The sequence below is a fragment of the Littorina saxatilis genome, linkage group LG14, assembly GCF_037325665.1.
Source record: "Littorina saxatilis isolate snail1 linkage group LG14, US_GU_Lsax_2.0, whole genome shotgun sequence".
NCBI classification, from domain to species: domain Eukaryota; kingdom Metazoa; phylum Mollusca; class Gastropoda; order Littorinimorpha; family Littorinidae; genus Littorina; species Littorina saxatilis.
Genome location: NC_090258.1, coordinates 25,953,086 through 25,966,258, shown reverse-complemented (window position 1 = coordinate 25,966,258; position 13,173 = coordinate 25,953,086). Strand labels below are relative to the sequence as shown.

At 41.1% G+C, this 13,173-nt stretch overlaps 1 long non-coding RNA gene across 1 annotated transcript; it reads right to left on the bottom strand.

Annotated features, from left to right (window-relative positions):
* Window positions 1-1,164: 1,164 nt before the first annotated feature.
* Window positions 1,165-5,949, bottom strand: LOC138946676 (uncharacterized). Its single transcript, XR_011449403.1, has 5 exons — window positions 5,838-5,949; window positions 5,134-5,247; window positions 4,666-4,779; window positions 4,162-4,284; window positions 1,165-3,632 (listed from the first exon to the last, which is right to left on the bottom strand). It is a non-coding gene; the product is annotated as an uncharacterized lncRNA (long non-coding RNA).
* Window positions 5,950-13,173: the final 7,224 nt, after the last annotated feature.

Below are 13,173 nucleotides of genomic sequence, written 5' to 3'. Positions count from 1 at the left end.
TTTGTGTTCGCAAGTTGATCTCAAGAATGAACGGACCGATCGTCACCAAACTTGGTGAACAGGTTCTATACATTCCTGAGACGGTCCTTACAAAAATTGGGACCAGTCAAACACACGGTTAGGGAGTTATTGGTGGATTAAAATTATACAACGACTTATAGACGGACACCCCCGTTGGTCAAAGGGAAATAACCATTCTCACTGCCACCAACTGAGAAGGTTATTTCCCTTGACGGGGGTGTTTTTCCTATCAGAGGAATTTCTTGTTTTTAGCAGGTCGTTTTCATTGTTGATGTCAAACTCTGTAAACTTTCTCTTAGATAGAAGATGGCTGAAAAGATAGTTTTGAATTGTGAGGTCAAAATTATGATTTTGTTTGTTTTTGTTTTGCAGGGAAAGATGGCTTTGTAGAAATTTTGGAATTGTCATGTCAAAAATTTGAATTATCAGAATGTGCTTTAAAAATAAGGATAGCTGTGAAGTTAGTTTTGAATGTCGGTGCCAAAGCTATGCTTTTTTTTTTTAGAGCGCTTTATACGCCCTTTTTTTGTTAACGGTTCTTAAAATAGTGCCCTGTTTAATTTGATTCATCTGTCCGTCGTTCCGTCACTTCCTTCCGTCAAGTTTGCCCTCAGAACCGCGCATTTATTGAACGAGAAAATCCTGTAATATGAACGATATTACCTCCAAACCAGTAGTTATTTTTTTTTTACTGAATTTCTGTTATTTCTCATTGAGTGATTTGGATCATTATGTTCACAAACAGTGCTCATTGTAGTTGATCTATTAACTTTTGTTCAGTATGTGTGTGCGCGCGCGCGTTTGTGTGTGTGTGTTGGTGTGTGTGTGTGTGTGTGTGTGTGACACTCTGTGTGTGTGTGTGTGTGTCACAATGTGTGTGTGTGTGTGTATTTGTGTGTGTGTGTGTGTGTGTGTGTGTGTGTGTGTGTGTGTGTGTGTGCGTGTGTGTGTGTGTGCGTGTGTGTGTGAAGAACAGACACACATACACAAACTTAAATACACGCCAAAACCATTATATTCCCGCGTGCAAACACACACACACACACACGCGCGCGCGCACGCACACGCGCGCACACACACACACACACACACACACACACACACACACACACACACACACACACACACCGAAAATCAGTGATGATGTTCTTGAAAATATGCATGAAAGTAAAAGCGAGAAAGCCAGCGTACAATTATCAAAAATGCACAATTCTACGTCAGAACAACAAGCTTTCTTCTTTTTAACAAAACCTGTTAAGAAACTGGACAACAATTATGAAAACCTGTTAAGAAACTTATACAATAATGATAAAAACCTGTTAAGAAAGTGGACAACAATTATAAAAACCTGTTAAGAAACTGAACAACAATTATAAAAACCTGTTAAGAAACTGAACAACAATTATAAAAACCTGTTAAGAAACTGAACAACAATTATAAAAACCTGTTAAGAAACTGAACAACCATTATAAAAACCTGTTAAGAAACTGAACAACAATTATAAAAACCTGTTAAGAAACTGAACAACAATTATAAAAACCTGTTAAGAAACTGAACAACAATTATAAAAATCTGTTAAGAAACTGAACAACAATTATAAAAATCTGTTAAGAAACTAGTTGGACAACAATTATAAAAACCTGTTAAGAAACTGAACAACAATTATAAAAACCTGTTAAGAAACTGAACAACAATTATAAAAACCTGTTAAGAAACTGAACAACAATTATAACAAGAAGCGAAGCCTTCAAGGCTCACGTAAGAAATCGACAAACAGTAACACAAACTCAATCACTCCGTCACACATACACACACACCGTAAGCATAGAGTGCGAGACACTAGATCTAGATCTGTCTGTCTGTAGCCTACTTACGGGGACACGACTGCCAGATGGCCAGATCGACACTGCGCTTTCGACAGCGCTTCCTCGCGCAGGCACTGGAAACACGCTGTGCAGATTAACCTGTAGGAAATCTCCTTTGGTATCTTCTTTATCTATTTTTCTGGAGCTACGAAACCGAACAATGTGAAATCATGAGTCGTCTTCTCCGAATCGGCGAACTCCAGCTCCTGTGATAACTGTATCTATACCACAATCCTTCACGCGATCTGACATAACCTTGACCCCTGACCTGGTCTACATACCACACACGACACAAACCAGTCAGCTGTTTTTACCCCCCCAAAACCCCCCACCACCCGTTTTCTTTGGATACACACTTTAACTACATACGTGCCGACGAAATGTTGATCATTGCTTCAATACTTTGAAGCTGTTGCTTGAATAATAACCAGGTAAAATTAGTATTTCGGTGTTCAGTCAAATGTTAAAGTTTCTACCACAGACATACATGCATACGCACACACGCACGCACGCACGCACGCACAGACAAACAAAAGTTAGCATCGCATAGCATAGGCTACACTTCCGTGAGCCAAAAACCTGTTAAGAAACTGAACAACAATTATAAAAACCTGTTAAGAAACTGACCAACAATTATAAAAACCTGTTAAGAAACTGAACAACAATTATAAAAACCTGTTAAGAAACTGAACAACAATTATAAAAACCTGTTAAAGCGGCGTATGGCTGCCTAAATGGCGGGGTAGAAACGGTCATACACGTAAACGCCGTGGGAGTTTCAGCCCATGAACGAAGAAGAAGTAGAAGAAGAAGAACCCTTGCAAAAAAACTACACAACAGTCAGACCAAAGACGGTTTTTTCTGTGCAAATCCCATTAATCCCTCGGTGTTAGTTAGTTAGTTAGTTAGTTAGTTAGTTAGTTAGTTAGTTAGTTAGTTAGTTGTTGCTTTTTGGGTCCAGCGGACCATATAGGCCAAATCAGGACCCCTCCCTCGAACGAAAATTAAGGGGCTTATTGTCCGTCAGGGCTTGAAATGCCTATATTGGACATGAAATTTTTTTCGATAGGGAAAAAAAAAGTGAGGGGGGCAGGCTGGTAAACGGGAGGATGACGGGGGTGGGTGAGATAAATGGTTAAAGGTTACAATTAAGACTTCGTAAAATAAGTGTCATGTATCACCATGTTTTTCATAAGTTTCTTGGGGTGTACGTTGATGACTTTTCTATAAGCAAGGCAGCTTCGCGGAGCCACCTTCAGTGCGGTCGGCGCGCCCATTTTGAATAATTATGCAAAAGGTAAATCCGAATAATATGGCCGAGCTTTCTTTGACCAACAAAAAATAATGGCCGAGCTATACTCTCATTTGGGCCTCATTTTGTCAATCATTGTCACTAAATTATCTCACATGCAAAAATAGCACTGGACATTTTACAATGAGCTTTGGATAAACGCACAACGCTAAAGTTCAGTGTTACAAAAGTTCGTGTGCATTACTCACACATTCTCTGGTACGTGTCGACGGTATTTAGTTTTGCCCAGCTTAGGGGGTATTCTTGCGCAGTGACATTTTTCAGAAAACACATGGTTGTGCCGTGTTTGACAACGAAAACGAGACACCAAGAGTGGGCGTTGCAGAGTGATTTGCATTCCGTGACGTCATGGGTGGTTCTTTGGCCACCAACATCGTGTCCTCTCAGGTCAAAGAATCTGTAGCGTAGGTAGTTGTTTTGAAGTTTGGTGCAGGCTGAAACACATTCCACGACATGAGAGTTAAAAAGTAAAATTGTCATGTTGCCGTATAATTTCAAAGTTTCTGCGTCTCTCTGTCCCTATCCCTTTGTTTTTGTAAAGCCTTTTCTACTGGTTTTGAAGCGCAGTGTGTGTGTGTGTGTGTGTGTGTGTGTGTGTGTGTGTGTGTGTGTTTTATCATGTTCGCGCGCGTACGTGTGTGTGTGTGTGTGTGTGTGTGTGTGTGAATGTGTGTGTTTTCATGTTTGCGCGCGTACGCGTGTGTGTGTGTGTGTGTGTGTGTGTGTGTTTCTGTGTGTGTGTTTGTGTGTGTGTGTGTGTGTATGTGCGTGCGTGCGTGCGTGTGTGTGTTCTCGCATGCATGTGTGTGTGTGTTCTTGCGTGCACGTGTGCGCATGCAAAATGCGAGTGCGTGCTTGCGTGCATGCGTGTGTGAGTTCGTGTGTGCGCGTTCATATGCGAGTGTATGCGGGTGTGCACCTGCGTGCGTGTGTTTGTCACTGTGTGTATTTGATTGTACTCACTCGGCACACAGACATACTTCGAGTGAGAGAAGTAGTAGCCGGCTTCACAGAGACAGTATCCGGAGTAACATTTAGTCATGTTCCACGCACAGGTTTCGCTGCAGTTTGAGTCCAACCAATTTCCTGAAGGTCATATCGTAATGTCAAGGATAATATTAATCATCATCATCATCATCATCATTATTATCATCATCATCGTCATCATCATCGTCATTTGCATCATCCACTATAAATACATTAATTAATGTATTAAAATGATAATTAAAAACGCTAAAATAAAACAACATAATAATAAAACCTTTCTAAGACACACCAAAAGCGCTTCTCATTAGCCCAAAATCGTGCAAGCTGTTTACCCTTGATGTAACTTCTCTTCTAAAAACGGAGAAAGCGAGTTTTGTCGTTTATGTTTGTTTTTTTAGGATCAAGAAAGGTTCTAGAGTCGGGAGGAAAAAAAAGAATCCGTCGAGGTAACTAACATATTGATTTTTTCCTTGACCTTACCTGTCTCACAGTTACTTCCGGTGTAACCGGAAGGGCAGTCACACGTGTAGGCCTTGACCTTGTCTACACATGTCCCTCCGTTTTGACACGGGCTGTCGGCACACTCGTCTATCTCTGTGGAAGACAGTAACATTTAGTGTGTGTGTGTGTGTGTGTGTGTATGTTAGTGTGTGTGTGCTTGTGTATGTGTATGTTAGTGTGTGTGTGTGTGTGTGGGTGAGTGTTTGTGTGTGTGTGTGCGTGTGTGTTTGTGTGTGTGCGTTCAGTTTGTGTGTGTGTGTGTGTGTGTCTTTGAGTGTGTGTGTGTATGTGTATGTTAGTGTGTGTGTGCTTGTGTATGTGTATGTTAGTGTGTGTGTGTGCGTATGTTAGTGTGTGTGTGTGTGCAATTGTGTGTGTGTGTGTGTGTGTGTGTGTGTGCGTGTGTGTGTGCGTGTGTGCGTGCATGCGATTGTGCATTGGCCTTACCTCTCTCACAGTTACTTCCGGTGAAACCGGAAGGACAGTCACACGTGTAGGCCTTGACCTTGTCTACACATGCCCCTCCGTTTTGACACGGGCTGTGCGTACACTCGTCTACCTCTGTGGAAGACAGTTAAATGATTCAGTCAATGTGTGTGTGTGTGTGTGTGTGTGTGTGTGTGTGTGTGTGTGTGTGTGTGTGTGTGTGTGTGTGTGTTTAATGAATCTTTGAGTTTTCGAAGCTTTCATATGTGTGTGTGTGTGTGTGTGTGTGTGTGTGTGTGTGTGTATGTGTGTATACGTGCGCGTGTGCGTGTGTATGTGTGTGTGTGTGTGTGTGTGTGTGTGTGTTTAATAAAATTTGAGTTTCCGAAGCTTTCATGTTGAGCATCATTTTGTTATAAAATAGGACAGAAAGGTACGGGGGAAAGCTGAATATTTTTGGTCTTCTTCTTGATTACGAATTTCAGAAATTGGTTCAAATGGTGATTAGTTGAAAAGGTTATCTTCAATCTTTAATTGAAACACACGCGCGCGCACGCAAGTAAGGCAGGCACACATCCACACACAAAGGCACGCGCACACACACACAGACACACGCACATACACTCATGCACGCACGCACACACACACACACACACAAACAGACGCACGCACACACACAAACACAGCTAAGCACTTTGACCCAAGCTTCTGTGAAACACACAAACCTGAACTTGGTGCATGGATACACTGATAGTTGACTCTACCATTGTAGGGAACGCAGATCTCAGTTTCGTTGCAAGGTCTTGGTAGGCATCCGTGATCTGGAGGCTTAAAAACACACACACACACACACACACACACGCCACACGCAGGCACGCACACACACTTATAATAATATAATAAATGAGCATTTATATAGCGCAACATCATAACTTTACAATTATGCTCTTTGCGCTTGACACATTTAAAATTTAAACACAGTTCGAGTGAATCAACAGCATGGAGGCCCTAGAATACAGCACACATATACATGTTTTGACTTTATGATACAACAACAACAACAACAACAACAACAACATTAGTGATAAGCAGGGATGGTGATGACAATGATGTCGGTGATAATTATGATGGTGGTGTACTGATGATGATGATGCGATGATGATGATGATGATGATGATGATGATGATGATGATGATGATGATGATGATGATGATGATGATGATGATGATGATGATGGTACCAAATCAAACGCTGTACGTCCAGCTGTACTTGGAAATTATAATTACCATATTATCTCTCAAAGTTTGGTATACATACCATTCCTTTAGAAGAGGCTTCCTCGAGAATCCATCCTTCCACTTGACGTTGATTTGACCCCTTAGTCACGTGCAGGACACAGTTGTCTGCGCTTCCTTTAGAGTTGTCGTTCGTCGTGTGAAACGAGTATCGCGCACACGGTTTTCTGTACCAGCATAATCTCTGACACTGGAAAACGTTCATTACGTGGGAGACTTGCAGAATATCGTTGTCATGGAGAGGGTTTACACTTTCTGCGAGTGTCAGGGAGGAGAATCCACCAAATACCAGTCGTAAGAAGATAAGTGTCGCAGTCATTCTCGCGCAACTCAGAACTGCTCTGGTCATTTTTGCTGATCGAGACTCAAACTACTCCCTCCCTGAAACGAACAACGCGATGATACGATGGTAAATGCATCCACGGTTGAAATTTGAGGTGATCAACAAATCAATCTCGTGTTTAGTTTTTACATTTAGTCAAGTTTTGACTAAATGTTTTAACATAGAGGGGGAATCGAGACGAGGGTCGTGGTGTATGTGTGTGTGTGTCTGTGCGTGTGTGTGTGTAGAGCAATTCAGACCAAACTACGGGACCGATCTTTATGAAATTTTACATGAGAGTTCCTGAGTATGATATCCCCAGACATTTTTTTTCATTTTTTCGATAAATGCCTTTGATGACGTCATATCCGGCTTTTTTGTAAAAGTTGAGGCGGCACTGTCACACCCTCATTTTTCAATCAAATTTTTGTAACGCAATCTTCGACAAAGGCCGGACTTCGGTATTGCATTTCAACTTGGTGGCTTAAAAATTAATTTATGACTTTGGTCATTAAAAATCTGAAAATTGTAATAATATTTTTTTTATATAAAACGTTCCAAATTTACGTTCATCTTATTCTACATCATTTCCTGATTCCAAAAACATATAAATATGTTATATTTGGATTAAAAACAAGCTCTGAAAATTAAAAATATAAAAATTATGATCAAAATTAAATTTCCGAAATCGATTTAAAAATAATTTCATCTTATTCCTTGTCGGTTCCTGATTCCAAAAACATATGGAGGTCTCCCTATTGACGTCATCACTTCGTGCGCACCGGGGTGGAGGGCAAGAGGTCACCGCGCCGCTTAGCGAAAACATGGAAGCGTGGTGCCGATCGCGAAGTTTCGCTGCGGCGATTCCGTATTTGCGTCGACGATTTGGTTAAATTTCATTCAAGATGGTGAATACTTGTTGCATAATGTTTCCTTTTTATCCGACACCTGAAAGACAGTATTAATTTGATTTGATGGGGTTGTTATGTACAACTAGAAACACATTTTTCATTGTCTGCGATGTTCTGCCTAGCATGTGTGTACAGTTTTATGCAATTCGACTGAAATGTGTGATTGAAAAAAAAAAAATGCAACACTATTTACTTTTGATCTCAAGTCTGAATCTTTTTTTTTTTAATTGGACCAATGTGCAGTTTTATGTTATTTTTGTATTTGACTGGTATCTACCTGATTTGAAACTGTTTACAGTGATGCTAAACCTGAACAGAACTGTGTACAGTTACTTTTATGTTTTTTGACAAGTGTGTGATTTTAAACAAAAACAACACTGTTTATGTGGATGCCAAACCTGAAATACAGTATTAATTTGACTTATGTATCTGTATGACTTGTGCTGGCGTGCATGTGTGTAGTTACTTTTTTTGCTTCCTGGCTCAAGTGTGTATTATTCAAAACATTTTTCTAGGGCTCAACACTATTCCTTATTTGATTTTGAGATCTGATGCTAAGTGTGTGGGTGTGTGTACAGTTCTTTTCTTTTTTACACTTTGACGGTATTGATGTGTAAACTGTTACCATTCATTGATTCTAACCCTCAACAGCAGTATTAATTTGGCTAATGATTGGAAACACTAATTCACTTATTGTCTGCAATTTGAAACAGATTCAACACTGTTCATGTTGATGCCATAGCTTTTTGACTGAAGTGTGCACTTTGAAACAGATTCAACACTGCTTATGTTGATGCCATAGCTTTTTGACTGAAGTGTGTGCCTTAATCAGTGCTGGTTAGCATGTCTTTACAGTTTATGATTTTTTATTTAAGCATGTGATTTTAGTAAGAACTAATAAATACCTTGACAAGTGTGTGCTTTAAAACAGAAACATAACTTCTGTGGATGCCAAACCAGAAAAACAGTATTAATTTTACTTATGTATCTATCTGATTTGTGCTGGCAGGAATGTGCGTGTGTAGTTACTTTTTTGTTTTTGCTTTCTGACTGAAGTGTGTATTATTGAAAACATTTTCAAGGGCTCAACACTGTTCCTTATTTGATCTTGAGATATGATGCTTAGTATGTGGGTGCATGTACAGTTCTTTTCTTTTTACACTTTGACAGTATTGATGTGTGAACAGTTATTGTTCATTGATTCCAAACCTCAACAGCAGTATTAATTTTGCTAATGATTGAAACACCGATTCACTCGCTTTTTGACTGAAATGTGCAGTTTGAAACAAGATTCAACACTGCTTATGTTAATGCCATAGCTTTTTGACTCAAGTGTGTGCCTTAATCAATGCTGGTTAGCATGTCTGTATGGTTTATGCTTTTTTTTTTATTGAAGCATGTGATTTTAGTAAGAACTAATAAATACATTGTTGTTGCCGTAACGTTTTTGTTCTTAAGACTTTTTTTTTTAAGCTTGCGTGTGTCTTATCTGAGACATTTCTTAATTGTGAAGAATCTGGTGAGTGATTGTCAGAATGAGTGTGTATCTGTGTAATGGCTCCTTTGTTTAGTCAACAAAGTTAATATGTTGAGCCCAGCTGTCCTAAACGGAAAAATATGTGTCTGGTTTGTCTCAAAACAGTAACGTTTCACAAAATTGAACAAAACTGTTGAAAACACACCTACTGGAGCTAACAAAGGCAGAGATTAGGTACAAATCAAAAGTAATGTGTTAAATATCACACTCACACCAGCTTCACATTCACAGAGTGACAGATTGGTAAAAATTAAAATACATATAATGTGTTCAACGCTTTATTTAACTGAACTGTCATTGTCAACATATATATAAAAATTAAAAACAAAAAACACGTAACACTGAATTCAGGGAAATTTTTAGTTACTGTCTTCAGCAGCACTAAAGTAAAACGAAATAGAAAAAATAAAAAAAGAAGAGCAAAAAACACACACACATTACACATTTACAGGTTCACAATAAATGTTCTAAGGTAATATCAAAGTAAGCACTAAAGCAGACACCAGACTTGATCCCAAAAAGGAAAAAAGAATCGCTTCTCCAAACATAAACATACAAAGTTAGAAATACCATTTCTCGAATAACAATGAAATGAAAACTCACACACACTGAAGCAGAAATAATAGGTAATCTAAAACTAAAGAGCTTCACACATAAACATACAAAGTTAGAAATAGAACTACAAGTTCTTGAATAATAACAAAATGAAAACTCATGCACACACACTCCCGAATCATCGAGCGGCGCACTGACGCTAGCCGTTCCGCTTCTTGCCCTCCAAACCATTTCTGCGTATCACGTGACACCGCTCCGAAGTACGCAAAAGGGAGACCTCCATAGATATGATATGTTTGGATTAAAAACACGCTCAGAAAGTTAAAAAAAAAAGAAAAAAAAAAGAGAGGTACAGAAAAGCGTGCTAGGCAGCACAGCGAAACCACTACCGCGCTGAACAGGCTTGTCAGTTTCACTCCGTTTTGCACAAGCGGCGGACTACGGTCAATGTGAAAAAGTGCAGTGCGTTCAGTTTCATTCTGTGAGTTCCACAGCTTGACTAAATGTAGTAATTTTGCCTTACGCGACTTGTTTTCAAGTTATCGCAATTTAAAGGCACAGTGCAGCTCACAGCCTTCGTTTTGCGTTTTTGTTGCAGCTGAGTGCATTTACAGTTCAAAAATCCTCCTATGGTAGTAAAACAAACCCATAACTACCCAACGACGACATCTGTGAAGCTCGACAGTTTCTTGTTCACGCGAGTGCATAAATTAACCTAGTTATTACGTGGTGTTTGGTCGGAGTTCGATTCAACTGAGTGATTCCGGCCTCCATTTTGTTTTACACAAACTCATGATGACGTCTGACATAGTTTGCTGGTGACTGTCTTTTTGTGCATGATGTGGTGATCTACCTGATCTAAATTTAGATCCAAAAAAAGGTCAAGACCAGCCGGGTCCGAGTACGGAATTAATTCGTAAAAAAATCGCAGTTCTTGACTCTTTGGGTGCAAGTCAATAAAACTTGGTAGTTCTTCTAACGGATAGCTGCCTGAGGTATGACTAAAAGCCCCAGGGGCTCCGTGCACCTGGATTTGACAAGTTCAGTACCTTTAAAGGAAAACCTAGAAGTCTGGGTGGATGATTTCATTTTGTGTTGATTTTTTTTTTTTTTTTTTTTCACTCACCAGTATTTACAGTATCACCACTTACTCAACTTACAGTCACAAATTGCGCTTAGTATGCGGAAAGAATACAACTAGGAGAGTTCAAAATGCCCTAGTTACGACCTTAAACTCCATTTTTACCTGAAGACAGTAGAGAAAACACAAAGCCATAGTATTACAAGAGTTGTCTGGTCAGAAATGATTGTGTATAAAGTTTGTCCAAACCAATACTTACCTTCACTTGGCCTGAGACTGACAGATTGCAGAAATAATCCTGGTCCCCAAGAAAGTTTGGAGGTCCTCGTATAAATGCTGTTATCCTGACTGAACAGAGCACACACAGACCGTTGATAGACTGCAATGATTTGGAACAGTCGAACCTGTCTATAACGACCACCCAAGGGACCGACCGACATGGTCGTTATTGAGAAGTGAGTCACTGTTGTTGAGGTGAATAATACAGAAAAAAGAATTTATCGTGGGTCGTTTGGGGGGGGGGGGGGTGTCGTCATGAGCTGCAGCGCGTTTCGCAGAGTGGGAGCCCTAGGAACCACCCGAGAAGTGGTCACTGTTGTTGAGGTAAATGTTGTAGGGAAAAAACTTCTTTGGGTAACGTTTGGGGTGTTCGTCATGAGCAGTAGCGCGTTTCGCAGCGTCGGGGCCGTAGGAACGTTTTAGAAACGACGTACTCACAGTCGTGGGCTCTGTGAGCGTCTGTGCGGCGCCTCACAAGCAAGTGTACAGCCTGCCGTTTCAGAGCAAAAGCGTCCCAGAACGTGTTACCGTCGCGCCTGCGAAACGGGGGGCCTTCCGCGGACGATGTATAGCGCTCCGCAGCGCCTCTAGGAACTAGCTAGTGCACAGGGGGAAAAAAAAAGGGCGGCCGTTGTGTTTGAAATTCGTTTTAAAGACGATATTTTCTTTAATACGACGGTTCCAGTGCATGCATTGCACCGATTAACAGATAGTGAAAAAGTATTACACACAAGAGATCAATTCGAAGTAAGGTTTGGCTGAACATGTTGAACTTTCCAACAATGATCATCTTCTACGACGTTGTTGTCACTTATTTCTTCGGAATGATTAATGCCTGATTCGTCGGTCAAACTCGATCGCACCCCTCAGTGGCTGACATCAACTTTTGTCCGCCATCTTGAATCTTTTGCAGAAAAGCGGATCGTTCCCTAAGCATGAAAAGCGACCAGCGAGGGCGCTCACGCTGAGAAACGTAAAGTAGATGGTCGTTTTTTAAAGACGAGACATGCTTGTGGATAGCCGCTCGCGGGGCTAGTAAGCGAGAGCGTATATGAAACGGTTTGATGGCTAGCTATGCAAGAATTAAACAGCATTGGTTGATACAGAAAAGGTCGTCTCTACTGGTCTGTAAACAGCCATGGACAGCAAATCGGATTATAAGCTGCGCGGTCGCCATCTTTTTCTGGCGTAGCGAGCATCTCCAAGGCATGCTCGCTTTCGCTTGCAAAATCCTAGCGTTCCTTGCGGCGAGAATTGCCCAAGAAACGGTACTTTATCGCCCCAATTGCTTCACTCGCCAATTGTCGCGTTACAAAAACGGGGGGCAGGTGGTCGTTATTATGAGGCGGTCACCAGGGCAGGTGGTCGTTATTATGAGGCGGTCGCCAGGGCAGGTGGTCGTTATTATGAGGCGGTCGCCAGGGCAGGTGGTCGTTATTATGAGGCGGTCGCCAGGGCAGGTGGTCGTTATTATGAGGCGGTCGCCAGGGCAGGTGGTCGTTATTATGAGGCGGTCGCCAGGGCAGGTGGTCGTTATTATGAGGCGGTCGCCAGGGCAGGAGGTCGTTATTATGAGGCGGTCGCCAGGGCAGGTGGTCGTTATTATGAGGCGGTCGCCAGGGCAGGTGGTCGTTATTATGAGGCGGTCGCCAGGGCAGGTGGTCGTTATTATGAGGCGGTCGCCAGGGCAGGTGGTCGTTATTATGAGGCGGTCGCCAGGGCAGGTGGTCGTTATTATGAGGCGGTCGCCAGGGCAGGTTCGACTGTATTTTTATTGAAAACGACGTTAAACACCAAATAAAGAAAGAAAGAAAGACTGTATTTTCAAAGTGAAGATTTTGCAATGCGTGGACATCACCCTGTCTCGCGTTACGTTGTTTCAATATCAGTAAGTGTGCGTTAATGGTACCAATATGTTTCAACAAATAGTCTATTGTTAGCAGTCTGTGAAGCTTAACAGAACATATGAATATTTCATGATCCAAATTATGAGTTGCAACATCGAATTACAGACAGTTAATTACAGTGAACTGAACGAACCTCTCAACGCCATGCTCACACTGCTTAAAACATTTGACGCT